At 38.6% G+C, this 14,789-nt stretch overlaps 1 protein-coding gene across 2 annotated transcripts in view; it reads left to right on the top strand.

Annotated features, from left to right (window-relative positions):
- PRKACB (protein kinase cAMP-activated catalytic subunit beta) overlaps window positions 1–14,789 on the top strand; it is a 74,857-nt gene that overhangs the window by 874 nt on the left and 59,194 nt on the right. The gene's annotated exons all lie outside the window — the stretch shown is intronic.

The following is a 14,789-nucleotide window of genomic DNA, read 5'->3' as shown; positions in this document are numbered from 1 at the left end:
AGGTGTCCGTCCCCGCTGAAGGAGGAGCTGCCGGGGTGGCGGCGGGCAGGTGTCAGCGACTCCGCCAGCCTTCATCCTCGCCCCGGCCGGCTCGCTTTCCCCACCCCTGAACACACCCTCGCCGGCGGGGGAGGCCTCCCGCCGCGCCGCGCCGCGCTCCGTCTGCGGCGGGAGGGTTTCCATCCCACCGCGGGGAATGTAGGTCAGAAACTCCTCAGCCTGCCCGGATCGTGCGGCCCCGGTGACCCGCCGGGCCTGCCCGCGCCCCGCGGCACAGGCACGGCCCCGCGGCGCACCGACAGCCTTCGGCAGCGCGCTGGGAGAGCGCACGGTGCAAACCCGGCTCTCCCGAGCCCTCGGTAAAATGGAAGACAAAAGCATTGAGCTGAACTTGTCATCTCGGGGTGCCTTTTGCTGGGTGTTTTGGTTTTATTTTTCCTAAATATTTCACCCTAATCTTAAAATAATATAAACCCGATTTAGTTGTTGGGGAAAAAAAAAAAAAACAACTGGACTTTATTTTTAGTAAGTTAACTTCCTTACTTTGCTTCTAGTGGAAAACTTTGGGTATGTTTGTGATGGATAAGAGAAAAGACAAGACGTAGAGAGCAGCCAGTTGTGCAAGCTCAGTGTTCCTACAACAATGCCCTTTGTTACTGGAAATTCCTTAGGCATTATTAAAATGGAAAGAAGTTTAAACATCAGAGTTACTTTTTGTTACTTTTTGTGCAGTTTGTTTACTTCTTGTGCGTTTACTACTGAGGTCTGGGCTAGAACTGGGTAACCTGATTTGCAGAGGCTGGTTCCTGCCCACGCAGCATTCCTCTGGCGTCCCCGGGATCTGCATGGGTGTCTCCAGCTGTGGGACCAGGGGATCTGCTTGACCTACCCAGTTCTGCTCCGTGGTTTGGCCTTGCAGTTCTTGCGTCTTATGTCATTATTATTATAGATTTCACAATGCAAATGTTTGATGAGTGACCACTATTGTTTAGTGGTTTTAATTTATTTAGCCGAGTACATTAGTTTTTGATAGGAAGTATTTTAGCTTACCTGTAAAGATACATGTTAAGAGAGAGAGGGAGGGTGGATTGTTTGAAGTACTTCAGATGAGAGAATGCTGCATTTCATACTTCATAGTAGCTGTATCGCCATTAGTCTGTGCAGTTAAATAACACTACACCACACAGTTTTTATTCCCATTTTAATTAATTCTTTTCTCATAGTACCGAATACAGTGATTTTTAAGTTGTGGAAGGAGTTTGCTTCAGAAATCCTCTCTCTCCCTTTGTTAGAGTTTAGAAATTAAATGCTGCTAGGGACATCAAGGTCCAGTGTTCAATTACTCTGTATATTTAGCAGCAAAAAGCTCTGTAATGATATAACTTCTGTAACTAGGAGAATAAATTGATCATTATTGACATACTGCTGGGAGAGACCAGTATTCACTTACTATGGAGGATCAGTAGTATATGAATACTATACACATAATAAATTATTAGAAGCAAGATTTGGTTTACTGGCAGCGAAACTGATGTGTAATCTATTCATATGATACACAGCAACTAAAAACTAAAGAAACATAAAATGTGGTGGAACTTTATTTCTGATACATATTCACATTGTTGAGCCAGTTTTCCTGTTTTTTGTGTTAAGTGTCCTTAGTAGCACATATTCCAAACTTCAGGACACTGAAAATGAAGTTGTTTGAAGTGGTAACAGAAAAATATCCAGGTTTGACTTATAAAGGTGATGTTATGCCCTTGATCCATGCATGGAGCATATGGTATTGTGTGGATCAAGGACATGCAAAGGTCTCTGAAAGAACAATGAAGGGTAACGCAGCTTCCACTGATAACTGTACTTACTAGTTCATGAAGTGTAATTTGAGACCTCTTTCACTATCTGTGGTCAGCACGGTAAATGCTGTTCACCTAACCGTGGCCCTTATATTATTCTTGTTTATTTTAGCTTTCCATGCATATTCAGATATCTTCAGTACTTGTTATATCACTCAGTCTATGAAGAGGAATAAAACCATTTCTATGTGAACACCAGTAGCAGAAGGAGCAAATGTTTCAGAGTATTTCTAGTCAGAAGTTGCAGGTGAATGTGATGTTGATGCTGGTTAAGTCTCTTAAGCTTAGCAAAAAAGTAAAGCAGGTTTGCATAGCAGGGTGGGCAGGATACATGTGTATATATACAGAAGATTGAAAGCATCAGTGTGGTCTGTTACGGTTTTCTTTCTATGCCCTTCTGTTTGAGGTTCTCCTAATATGCTGTGGATTTTGATTTGGAGGACCAAAATTAAAAGTGGCACTTTACTAAAGGGAAGTTTAAGGATTCTGTACATATTTTACACTCTGTAGCTGTTTTAAATGGGTTCATGGTTTTCTACAGGGCATAGCAGCCTACAAATTCTGAGGGTCTTTTAGAATAATAAGTGATTTTCATCTGAAATCTGAAGAGACAGAATTGTCAGTTGACTTAAAAGTTCTCCAAGTTTGATCCTTCATCCTAATACTCATTTAATTATTCACTTCATTGGGAGGTTTTTTTCAGCTGCTCAGTTTATGGTAGTTGAGAACTTCTTTTGCAACCTGCGAGTTAAAAATGTCAACATGTGGTAAATGACGTTTTTTAAAATAAAGGCCAAAAAGAGTCTACCGTAACTTGTTGCAATTAATGTAGGAAAATGTTAACTTTATTAATATTTATTACCTTGGAATAATTCGTTAAAATAGCACACAATGTAAAAGAAACATAACTACAATGCATCTCTGAGTTTAAAAAAGGTCCCATAATATTTTTTAATCCAGTAAGTAAACCTGTTACTTTTCAAGATCATTATTGATTTTGTATGAAACAGGAATGCTTTAACTTTACTGGAACTCTTTTCCAAACTGAAATGAATGTCAGCCCTGTAAATTGTAAAGTTAGTTGGAAGAAAAAAAACCCCAAACTTTCTGCAAACAACTCAGTAATACAGAATTTTGAAGTAATTACTATGTATGGCTCTGAATTACTTGCTCCTTTAGTTATTCAAGGTAATGTCATACATTTGGCCAAGAAGATTGTTTAGAAATTAATAGTAGTCCCACTTGGTGCTTTGTTTGCTTGATTGTTTCAGTGTAGTGGCCTTTTTTTTTTTTTTTTTCCCTCCTAGATTGAAGAATACTTGGCTGTGATATTGTCTGTTTCTTTCTTTTAAATCACCAAACTGGATTAGAGACCAGGTGATTAGAATATGCTTTTTCTTGGCTGGAATATTTGTATACTTTCTTTTCTTCCAGAAGATCTTGAAATCGCATGGTCTTTGCTTCTCAGTTGTGTTAGCCACGATTCAGATGGCCCTTGCTGCTTTTTATAGCAATATGGGGTAGTAAATTGCTCCTAAAATGTATGTTTAAAATAAAACTATACATGATTTTCAAAACATAATTCTGTACACATATCTTCTTACCTGGTAGCTGGATCTCCAGCTTCCAGTGCATGAGGAATTTATTAATCTAACATGACTTTACTAACTTCAGCTTCTGTGGTCTTTAAATAGCCAAGCACAGCGTGTGTGATGTGTATTCTGCATGTGAATTTTATGTTCATTCACTCCTCCTCCTCCTCAAAGCGTTCCCACTACAGTATCTTCAGTATGACAGAATTCCTATTATAGTCAATTCTTCTCTTTTTAACTCTTAATAATTATTCTGTAAGTAGTGCTCCTTTGAAATGTGCTTGACAGGAAGATGCAACCTTCTTCATTTTCCTTTGCCAGTAGATTTTAACGTTCTCAAGGGACACTTCTTAGAACTGAGATTTCCCCCCCCCCCCCCTTATTTTTAATGTGCATTCAGTTCTGGGTCTTTCTCCTGTAATTACTCATCAAAGACCAAAAGAGACCACAAATTTGTTTCTTATAAAGACTGGACGAGGCAAAGCTCTGTCACTGCTTGACCTTGATTAGATTAAGATTGGTGGAGCAGAGGTGAAAACTCTGTGTCCATTACTATTCCAGGCTTGCTGATTCCCTGTCACTTTTCCAGACACCCTCATTTCAGTGTTTTTGATCTCAGTGAAGTTTTGTTCGACAGCTGTTATCTTTTTTCTTTTGCTCATTGTGTTTATGCTCTCTGATTTTGAAAGGGATAACTTTTGAAGCCTTGCTTATACAGTTTAGAACATCAGCTGTAGTATATATTGTATAGAATAATTATCAGTAAATATATCCAATGATGCCAGAATGGACTGTATGGATAATATCTCTAAACAATGTATTTAAAACTTTTTTCCTCATATTTTTGGGCTTGTATTGTCTCTCTATCGATCAGTTAGGTTACAGCAATAATGAACTTCATCATCTGAAAATCAGAAGTAGTCATAATTACTTGCTGAAGAAATATCTAAAAATTCCTTTGCTGTAATCACTAATGTAAGACTACCAGTTTGCACCATCTGAAAAGAGGCACCATCTGAAAATTCTGCTTTAATTAAAAACAAAATGCTTATTCACTGCTTGGACTAGCAGAGAGAGGCTATCACTTGGTAAATGATAGCCACATGGTAGTATAACAAAAGGTCAGAAGGACTTCCAAGTGATAAATTAGTTTATGTATTTAGCTGTTGTAGTTAGGGCTGTAATACAGGCTCAGGCTGCTTTAAAGACAGAATATTTTAAATTACTTGACATTCCCTTGATGCTGGATTTCTTTAGTGTTTGTTCACTTACCCATATATCCACATTCATAGAAATGACACAGTCAAAAGTAGTATTATGAAAAACACTCAGCTATCTCGTATTTTTGGCAACAGTCACATTGTTCCTTAGTGTAATTAAGGCTATGGCTCTGCTGCAGAAATTAACCATCTCATTGGTACAGGAAGTAGAATATGGACGGAGAAGTGGAAAAACTTTAAGGACGCAACACTGCAAGTTACAGTGTCATGGGCTGCCCTGCCTGAGTGGAGGGCTGTGCTGCATGCCACACGTCAGGCTGTCAGGGAGTCTTCTCAAGTTAGTTAAGTTCTTCCATAACTGACACACCTCTCCTTTGGACAGAACTGTGGAAAGGCCTTTGGATGGCTGTCAGATTTTGGATGTTTTGCCTGCATATTTAGTATAGACATCATGAAGGACTTGTTTGCCCAGAAGTTTGTTTTTTTTTTTTTTTTTTTTTAAACTACAACAGTTGGTTTAATAAAAGATATTGTCTTTGCTACACAGCAGGTGGGTTCCAGATGAGATTCAAGTAGAGTGTACTTTTTTAATCAGTGCTTCTGGTCATTTAAGCTTGCAGAGTTTCCAGACTTAGGAACTTTGAGTCATTGGGGATTTTTCTTATAAAATTGTGAAACTTAGGGCTAGAACTTGGCAAAGAATCTGCCCTGCAGTGCTGCTCTCAGGCTTTGTCTTTATTACAGGTGCAAGGTGTTATTTCATAAGCATTTCTTTCTGTTGCAATTCTGCTTTTCTGTCCCCTGCGACATTTTTCCCTGCCCTGTGCCCTCAAGTGTGCTGGAGCAACTATTTATGAGACAACAAGGTGAACTGAATTTGAGATTGATCTAGGTTAAAAATAACCCTGCAGAAAAGGGAAAGCAGAAGGGACTTTAGTTAACCTGGATTGGCTTCCTGATCCGGTTCAGTGCAGCTACGCTAACAGCTGTACCAGTGCAGGTGGCGCATGGCACAGATGTGAGACTGGATAGCAGGCACAAAATAGGGGCTGCCTGACCTACTGCTGTTGACGAAGGAGAGCTATGGTGCTGTGGTTTCAGGCTGTACTTGCAAGTTTTTTCCTACCATACATAGTTTCTATGCTGTGAGGTAGAAATTCTTCCTGGGGAATGGGAGAAAAGACAAAGTAGTAGTGGAGCTGGGACAAGGTAAGTGAAAGGAGAAATGTATTGTCTTAGGAGTTGCAAAACTAGAAGATAAAATTACCTTCCTTTTTTCATTCTTTTTTTTTTTTTTTTTTTTTTTTTTTTTTAACTCCCTTCCCTCCCCTGTCCCCCACCCCCCACTCCCTGGTATGGTTGGGAAAGGATTACACATATTCCTCTATGTAATTTTATTTGTATTATCCTGGTGTTCAGGAGGGCTAATCACAAACCAATTTATTCTCTAAAACCCCCATGTTCTGTTTTGGATAATAAGGTGAATGTAGACAGATGGGAAGCACAAGATGAAAGTGAGACTGTTATTCTGCGTAGCAGGAAAATAGGGATAAAGCAATTTGAAGGTATGTTTGTAGATGTTGCTATGCAGGGAGCTAAAAGGAAGATACTGGGATAGCCCTGCCTGTGGTGTTCAGAATCAGCACTGGTAAATAATCTCTTTGGTGCTTGGTTGAGTCTGTCTCTTTGGCATCCTGCTTACTGTTTCTTCGGCATCACAGCAGAATAACATCCACTAAGAGTAAGGTTTCACGAAACAGCTGAGCCCATCTGGTGCCTTGTACTGTTGAAAAATCCATTTTTATTACTAGACCCTTCACAGGTCACAATTCTAGTGTTTTTCTGATCCATTGATAAGCTGGTTTACGTGGGCAGAAAACTGTGGTTTTTATCTCTTTGGGTTATCTAGAATTATTTTGCACACCAAATCAATTCACTGAGGTATCAAATGGCAAGAGACAGATTCAAAGGAAGCACTGAAAGCACTGTTGGCAGTGAAATGGTGAGATGTCAAGAAAAAAGAAATTCTTTTTCTTAACCTTGAGGTCTTAGGTGAACTCAACAGTTTCCGAAGACCTCACCCTGCTAACTTCTTGGAAAAATGATTACTCCAAAATACCCCTTTCCTGTGTGCCATTGTTCATATAATGAATTTGTTGAAGGCTTGAAGTTTTGGTGAGGGATGTTAGCACCTAGCCGTTGGACTTGGCTTTTTCAAGCTTCTAGAGTTTCACGAAGATAAAGAATAATGTAGCAAAACATTGCTTCTTTCCATCTCCACACTTATCATATGGGTCTTTAAGACAACAGTATTTTAGATTTTTCTTTTTGTTTAATTTCTTCATTATGTATTTAGTTTCAGTTCTCTTTTTGCCAGTTTGATGTTCAAACTAAGAAATGTACCAAAGTTTTTATTTCATTCATTCATTAAACTGTTTTCTGATTTTCCATGAGGTGCTCATCTTTAATCATAGAGGGCTTGCTAGATTGTGATATAATGAGCTCTGGTTTATATTCCTAGATACAGATGTTGTAAGGGTCAGGCTTACTGCTTGGGTTGTGTAACATTTTACTGTGTAGTACAGGTGTGGAAACACCTTGTTCTTTTGGTTTTTAGTGTTTTGGGGTTTTTTATTTGTTTTTTAAAAAAAGCTACGATTTTTATGACTCCAGACTAAGCAATCAGTTTGGTCTTGGTGTTTCTTTACATTGGCATATCATCTATCTGTAGTTTTGAGCAGTAGTTTTGAGAGTTTTAGAAAGTCTTTCAGAAAATCATAGAGGTATATAAAAACACTCTGTATGTTAGAGATAAATGGGCCTCCAGACTCTGAGAAAGCAAAAATCTTTTCCATTACATAGCTGTTCTCTACCAGAGAAAGCCTGATGAGCATTTTGAGCCAGGTTCTCCTCTTAGGAAGGGAAGACAATAATTGTTTTACCTTGCACTGACTGTTTCTTCTGAGAGATATGGTATCTATGTGATAGACTAACACTGAAATAGTAAGAAATCTTACCTGTGATTTTAGAAAAAGAGACATAAAAAATTCTTCAACACATTGCTAGATGAATGAGTATCTAATCTGCTGGCTAATTTGTGAAGGTAAGCCTTAATTTTGTTATCCCTCTGTCTTTCTTGTTAACTCTTCTGCTTTTGTTGAAATATTGTAAAGTTTAAACAGAGGACATGAGGAACTTTTTGTTTATTTCATTCAAGTTAAGCTGCTTCCAGCAAGTATGTACTTGTTAACCTACTGCACTTACTGTTAGCACTCATCTGTAAACCCACAGACTTTCACAGCTGCAGTGTGGTTCAGGAAATTAAAACAAAGGAAACTACATTTCTGGCACAAAGATGGAAACTTTAAAGATAGAAAAGATTGTTATTTTGCTTGTGCCCAGAATCCATTTGTTTTTCCCTCTCATGAAATGACATAATTAAGGGTATGTGTACTCAGATACATCAGCAGGTACATTGTAACAGTAATTAAGGTTAGTTTTGATTACTGTGATATTAGGCAGTTTGAAATTCTTTGTCTTGTTGCAGGTAACAGTAATATTACTGTATATTTAAATTCTAATTGTTAAGCGTATGATAATCTAGCCTTACTCTGCACAGGGGGAAGATGTGACTTAACTGCACCAAAGTCTATCATTAAGATGAAGTTTTTAATGCAAATTACCTGTATTCAAGCATTTTATTAACTGAGCCATAGATTTATGTGGAGTCTGGAGGTTTTAATGGGGGTTTCTCATTGAAAAACAGGATGGGTGGTGAGAGAGAGAAAAAGCATTACATAGCTGACATCATGCCAAACCAATTTGAAAGATCATGGTATTTCTTTCTAACAGGTGTCAATATGACAAAAGGAGATAGGTTTTCATTGACCCGTTGACTATTTTATATCAAGTAGTTTTGAAAAGTACAGTGCTTCAGTCATACATTTGGTCCTTCTTGAAAACTTGTGCAATGAGGAGGGGGGAATCTTACCGAAATCTAGGACTATTTAGGCACTGCAGATCCCAGCACTGGTACTTTGCTTTGGGAATTGCGGGTTAAATGTACCAAATCAATAGATTGCAACAGTGCATCCTGTGTTCATGCTGGTTTCTCTCCCTTGGCTTAAAAATCTATATTTTTGTGGTACCATGTGAACCGAACTTCAGAGTGAAATAAAGTGCTAGATCATTTAGCTTTATTTAATGACCTATATGAATATCAAACTGCAAAACAAACAAGTTTTGCAATTATTGGAAGTCTACAGCAGCTTCATGGGATGTGGAATCGCCTGGGAGGTTCAGGGTGTGGAGTGCTTTTTAATGGTTCTTACGGTGTCTGCTGGTTCTTTTGAAAATTAGCAGATTTTTTTTTTCCCTCTGAATTTCTTGAGGACTAATGATCAGATGCAAAACTGACACGAAAGCAAAATTACCTCCAGTTTTTCACATAGGTTGCTCTAATACCTAAGAACAGTTCAATTTCTATCTAAATTTTGTCTAGTTATGACATGCTTTCTGCCAAAAGATTGCTCTTTGAATTCTACCTACATTCTTGTCCAGTAACTCATTTCGTATTCGAGTGCAGAATTTATTTCATTTGCATATTAGCTTAGTTTTTTTATATTGAACTCCAAGGTAGAATGCTCTTGAACTTTAAATGAATGTGTCCATAGGTTTGGGTTTTCTACCTCCTTCTGTTTTCATTGATGAGTAACATTTGTTGCCATTTGTAGGTAACAAACATATCAAAAGGGTTGCATCTAAGGTAAACACTCAGGAAAGGGTTGGCAAGGATGGCAAAAGGTACTTAATGATTTCCATACGAAGATTTACTCTGTAAGTGACGTCTCTTCTATCTGGAATAGGTAGAGGATATGATTTATAAAATGGTGTGTGGCATGGGAAGTGAGAAGTTTCCTATGCTTGCCATGTTCTTGCTTTTGTTAAGCAGCCACTTTGAGTCACTGTTTCTATTAGCTTTTTCCTTAGTGACAGATACAAATTTATTCCTAATAAAACATTAGGGCCCTCATTGAGAATAAGGAACTACAGAAAACAGAATGGAGAGAAACCAGGTAACAGCTGGTAAAAGAAGGGGTGTAGGAGAAATGTAAAATAGGGAGCCAAAGGGAGCACTAAGCAGTGCATGGCCTCGATCTTGTCCATGTTCTCCAGTCGTGGAAGGGGGAGCTGATGAACACTGGCCAGAGATGCTCTACCTGAGGAGGTGGAAGTAAATGCCACAGGTGTCGGTGTCATCCTGTGAAGCTCCTTTCTCCTAGCTGCAGCTTGGTGAGAGCCAGTGGAGTTGATGAAGCGATTCTACATCATGTAAGGCCTTAGAGGGGAAGTGTATAAATATAAAGGTGAGTGAATTGCATCTTAATAAGAGGTTTTGGAGAAGCTGGAGGAGGAGTTGCCACTTGTCCCACTCAGGCCATGGCAGCTGTGTGTGTTCCACCTTATCCCAAAGAGAGCTGAAGTCTGGGGACCCCATGAACAGCAGTATGGATGTGCCCATTTTTCTTTAAAGTATTTTTCCTGGCCAGGCTCTGAATTTAGCCCAGAGTACAAGCTGGTCCACCTGGTGTCTTGCCTCTGCTGGTGGTAGGAAATCCTGTCTCCTGTCTGGGCAGGATAAAAGGTGAGAAGGTGAAGTGTGAGCACATAGTGGAATTTTCTAAGACAAGCTGTGAAGGTGAACTGGGTGTCATGAAGCCTGCTGAACCACTGAGTGGGGGAGCAGGTATATAGCACAGGGACGGCAGTCTTCTGCTGGTGTTACAGTTTCCTCAGTCTTGTAAGCAGGAGTTACAGTGTTGCTGTAGAGGCTCCACTGTGGGTCAGGGCACCGGTGGCTAGCTTCGTGCCAGATACCCAAAGCCGTATCCTTCTTCTGCCACAGCTGCCAGGTATATTTGGTCAGTTGTATGGTTTCAGCTGTGTACCTGTTATGGTGAGTCCCTTGTTTACCTACAGTCCTAATCTTCTTCGTGTACTTAACTGTGTTCCTAGCAATCCTCGCCTATGTTTTTCTGTAGTCTGACGTAAGACAGTTTTACATTGCACTGAAGAAATCCATTGTTTGCTGTACCAAAGTGTACCTTTTGTCTGATCTCTTTAGCATGATAATCCTAGGTGCTTCCTTCAAACAGGATTTTATTTTTTTATTGGATGGTGTCTCTTTAGGAGCTTGCTATTTTCAGGAGCTAAACTGATACTATAAAGTTGTTTCCTTCAGAAGAGTTGGGTTTTTTTGGTGGTGGTGCATTTTGGTTTTTGTTTTGTTTGTTCTTTTTTTAAACAGATACTTGAAACTATGCCATTTACTGAAGAAAAGCATTTGCTAAGTAATTGACAGCAGGAATATTGAGCATAATTTGGCCAAATAACTGTTGTGCTTTTCAACCATAGCACAGTGTTGTATGATGATTTGGCTGAATTTCTAAATCAGTTATATCCACATTTACTTGTTGGTATTACTTAGAATGTTTTTGTCAGGACCTTTTCTAGAAGCAATTTTATAGTTTCTGCTGGGCAAGAGCTGTGTTTTCAGAGTAGAACCTGATTTTTGCTGGTATGTTTTTTGAAAAAAAAAACAAAACAAAACCACCACAACATGTTTGTATTGTCCCCAGCTTGAGGTTTGAGGCTATAATTATGAAACTTTCTTCAGCTTGCTGCTTACGGAGTAGTTACATGACCAATTTTCTTTGGCAGTAAAGCTGACTTGAAAAATTCCTGCCCTGATCACCCCTGCTGCTCTGCTCGCAGTTACAATTTGCTGCTCTGCCTGTGCTGATACAGCTGTTTGAGGACTGCCCTGAAGTACCACAGAAATGGTTAAAACCCTTGCTCCTGCCCAGCTCTGCAGTTTTAACCCATTAATTTCACAGACTTCTCTCAAAATGCTGTCCCACCTGGTGTTGGACTGATGTGAAAGAAAGACTGAAACATTGTCGTATGTGGAGTTTGCCACTGAAGAAAATATAGTAAGCATTTCACTGAAGGGAAGGAGAAAATGCTGGTGTCACATTGTGTTGATCTAAGCTTTTAGATATGTTAACCTGAGATGGTTTTTAATTTGAGGGGCTCTTTGGAGCTTCCTCTTCAACCAGAGATGCTACTGGCTGACTTCTGTAATGATATGCATTACTATGCCATTCTCAAATACTATCAGCAAAAGCTGTCCCGTTTTTACTTACTACTGAGGCTAAAACAGAATTTGTAACATTTTAGTTCCATTAAATGTGATTGCCCTCACGGTCATCAGAAGAAAACTTATTTTGACAAAGTTATCAAAAGGATCACCAGCCTTCCTCTTCGTATTTTTAATTACTCCAGAATGTACTCAAGTATTTGTTTGGACAAATAAAACTGGAGGATGACTAATACATACACACTTATTTTAGATACAGCATATGAGTAGGGAGTAACAGGAGGAAGAAGAGAGACATGCAGATCTGTGCAGTAGCACAATGAGATATTTGAAAGAACCAGATAGCAAATCTAGCCTAAATGATACAGTAAGGTTAGAGGTATAAGCACTGCAAATTTAGTATTATCTTCGACAAGAAAAATGAAGGCATCTCTTGCGTTTACCTTTTCTGCAGTTGAACTGTATTTTCCACTTAATAGTGAAGATACCAATTTTCTGCAGGATGTGTTTTTCATTTAAAGTGAAAATAAAGTTTGTAGCCTTACTGCTCTTTCTTTCAAAAGGTAACTTATGGTAGTTCTGCCTGCCTTTGTGTGAAAATTGCCCCAAACAGAAAATAGTAGTTGGCTGCTTTTCCGCAGTCCTGTTCAGAACATTGTAATTTTCTCCACCAACTAAATTGACTCATTCATTTCTGCTAATACATACAAACTTACTTGTTCAGCTGCCAGTCTTGTTGTTAAGAGGACTAGCCCAACATGCAGTGGCTGGGGAAACAGAAGAGTACATATTCTGTATGGAAAGCATATAAATGCAAGCCTTTCACACGAAGTCCCTTTGGACTTGGACACAAGTGGAAAATTTTTTACAGTGAGTAAAATCAGCCATTGGAATAACCTCCCCAGGGAGGTAGTGGGCTCCCCAACATTGGACACTTTTAAGATTCAGGTGGACAGGGTGCTAGGCCATCTTGTCTAGACTTTGTTTTTGCCAAGAAAGGTTGGACCAGATGGTCCTTGAGATCCCTTCCAACCTGGTATTCTATGATGTGTTATGGAGAAGCTGAGTAGCAAAACATGTCTGTTGAAACTGAGATACTTTGTTACTTGTGCAGCACTTGAGAGGGGTTCGTAGGAAGTAACTGCATGTTGGGGAGGAGAGAACAGATATCAGGTGCATTTATGAGAAATAGAGCAGTGGTGAGAATTTCGTTTCCTCTCAAATGGCATGATGGTGACTGGATAGCCTGAAGAGGGCAAGATTTATATGAAAAATGTTTTGATTTCTTGTTGAATGTACATTTAATCATGGAAAAAGAGACATCTAGTGAGTTTGGGGAAAAAGTATGCTGCAGTTACAAAAGACAGAATATATTCAGTTTATGGGAGTAAGACACAATATTGGCAGTTTTCTGAGTCAAAAGAGTAGTAAATACTGAAGAAGGAAGATACAAGAGAATAAAGAAGTAGTACCAATAGTCCTTATTAAGTATTTACTAATGATACAGGTAGCAGCAGTAGCATTATAGCATGATGAATATTTTTCCTCTTCCAAAATACAGAATTACACTAGTGTTATGTCTAAAAAAAACCCCAAACAAACAAAACCAAAACCCAAAACCACAAAACAAACAAACAAACAAACAAACAAACATACAAAAAAAAAACAAAAAACCAACCCAACCCAAAAAACCACCAAAACAGACAAACCTAACCCACAACAACAAAAAACCCTATTGACACAGGTAAAAGCTCAATTTTTATTTATTGGTAATAAGGATCATTCACTTCTCGATGAGGTAGAAAAGAAGGTCTGATCATCCTCTGTACAAATCTCGTAATGTTACTCTTCTTTGGAACCCTCACTTCCTTGCTGACAAGAAGTCATTGGACCTTTACTTGTGCTCCTAGAATATGATGAAACAGTATACCTCCCTATTTGTGATTACATCAAGAACTACTGAGTAAAAGGTAGCAATTTTTTTCTGGTGTTTCGTCATATGTCAGAGCATATTCTCTCATGAAAGATTAAATTGCAGATGCTGCTGACATCTGTTACTGTTCGGGAGGTTCTTTTTCCTTTGTGTATTTGGAGGAGGGTTATCCGAATCATAATTACTTGCCTGCTGCAACAGCAGCAACTTTGCAGTATCCTTTGATAGGAGACAATGTGGAACCACAACTGAAAACAATACTTCGTTTTTATAGATGGCTGGTGTGGTTTTGTGGTCTAAACACAGCTTAATTGTCACAGCATTGGATAATTTAGAACTGAATTTAGAGGACTGGTGTGTGAAGTACTGAAATACTGTGCTCAGAATTAGACATTGTTGCTGTTTAAAAAGTACTTCCAGTTAATTGTTTTTCTTAAGTACTTTTTCAGTATTGATGATTTTTAAGAAGGCAAAATTAGAACAGTTTTGGAAGATGACATACAAGCAGATATAAATCTAGTCCTTCAGGTTGTTACAATTTAAGAAGGCAAAAATCTAGTCATAACAGTAGCCTAATGTTTACAGCTTCCTTATACCGAAGTATGAATCTACTGTGTGTATGGATGGAATTCACTTAACTGAAGGAAAATCTCTGAACAAGGGGAAGAGGAAATTTTCCCCATCACCACCACCACTTCATGATTTTTCAGGTTAGAGAAAGTAAGGAGAAGGATAACAGTTTTGTTACGAAAAATATAATTATGCTCTAGGTAAGATCATTGTTTGTAAACATTTTATTGTATTTTGACAGATGCAGTGTTGGGGAGTGATACATTTTAGTTGAAGTTAGAAAAATGGGAAGAAATGGTGCTTAATATGTCAACAGTTACATCTTGAAACATTCATGTATTAGTAATTTAAAATTCTGTAATATGCGTTAATATTCTGTAGAGTTATGTGAGATACTACAGGTCGTCGGAGATCAGTTTACCTTTTTTCAAGTAAATGCACAAAGGAGTGGAGATGATA

This window comes from Tyto alba, unplaced genomic scaffold (genome assembly GCF_018691265.1).
Source record: "Tyto alba isolate M040663 unplaced genomic scaffold, T.alba_DEE_v4.0 Super-Scaffold_1000006, whole genome shotgun sequence".
Taxonomy (NCBI): Eukaryota; Metazoa; Chordata; class Aves; order Strigiformes; family Tytonidae; genus Tyto; species Tyto alba.
Note: the sequence above shows the minus strand (reverse complement) of the source record. Positions and strands in the feature narration are given on the sequence as shown.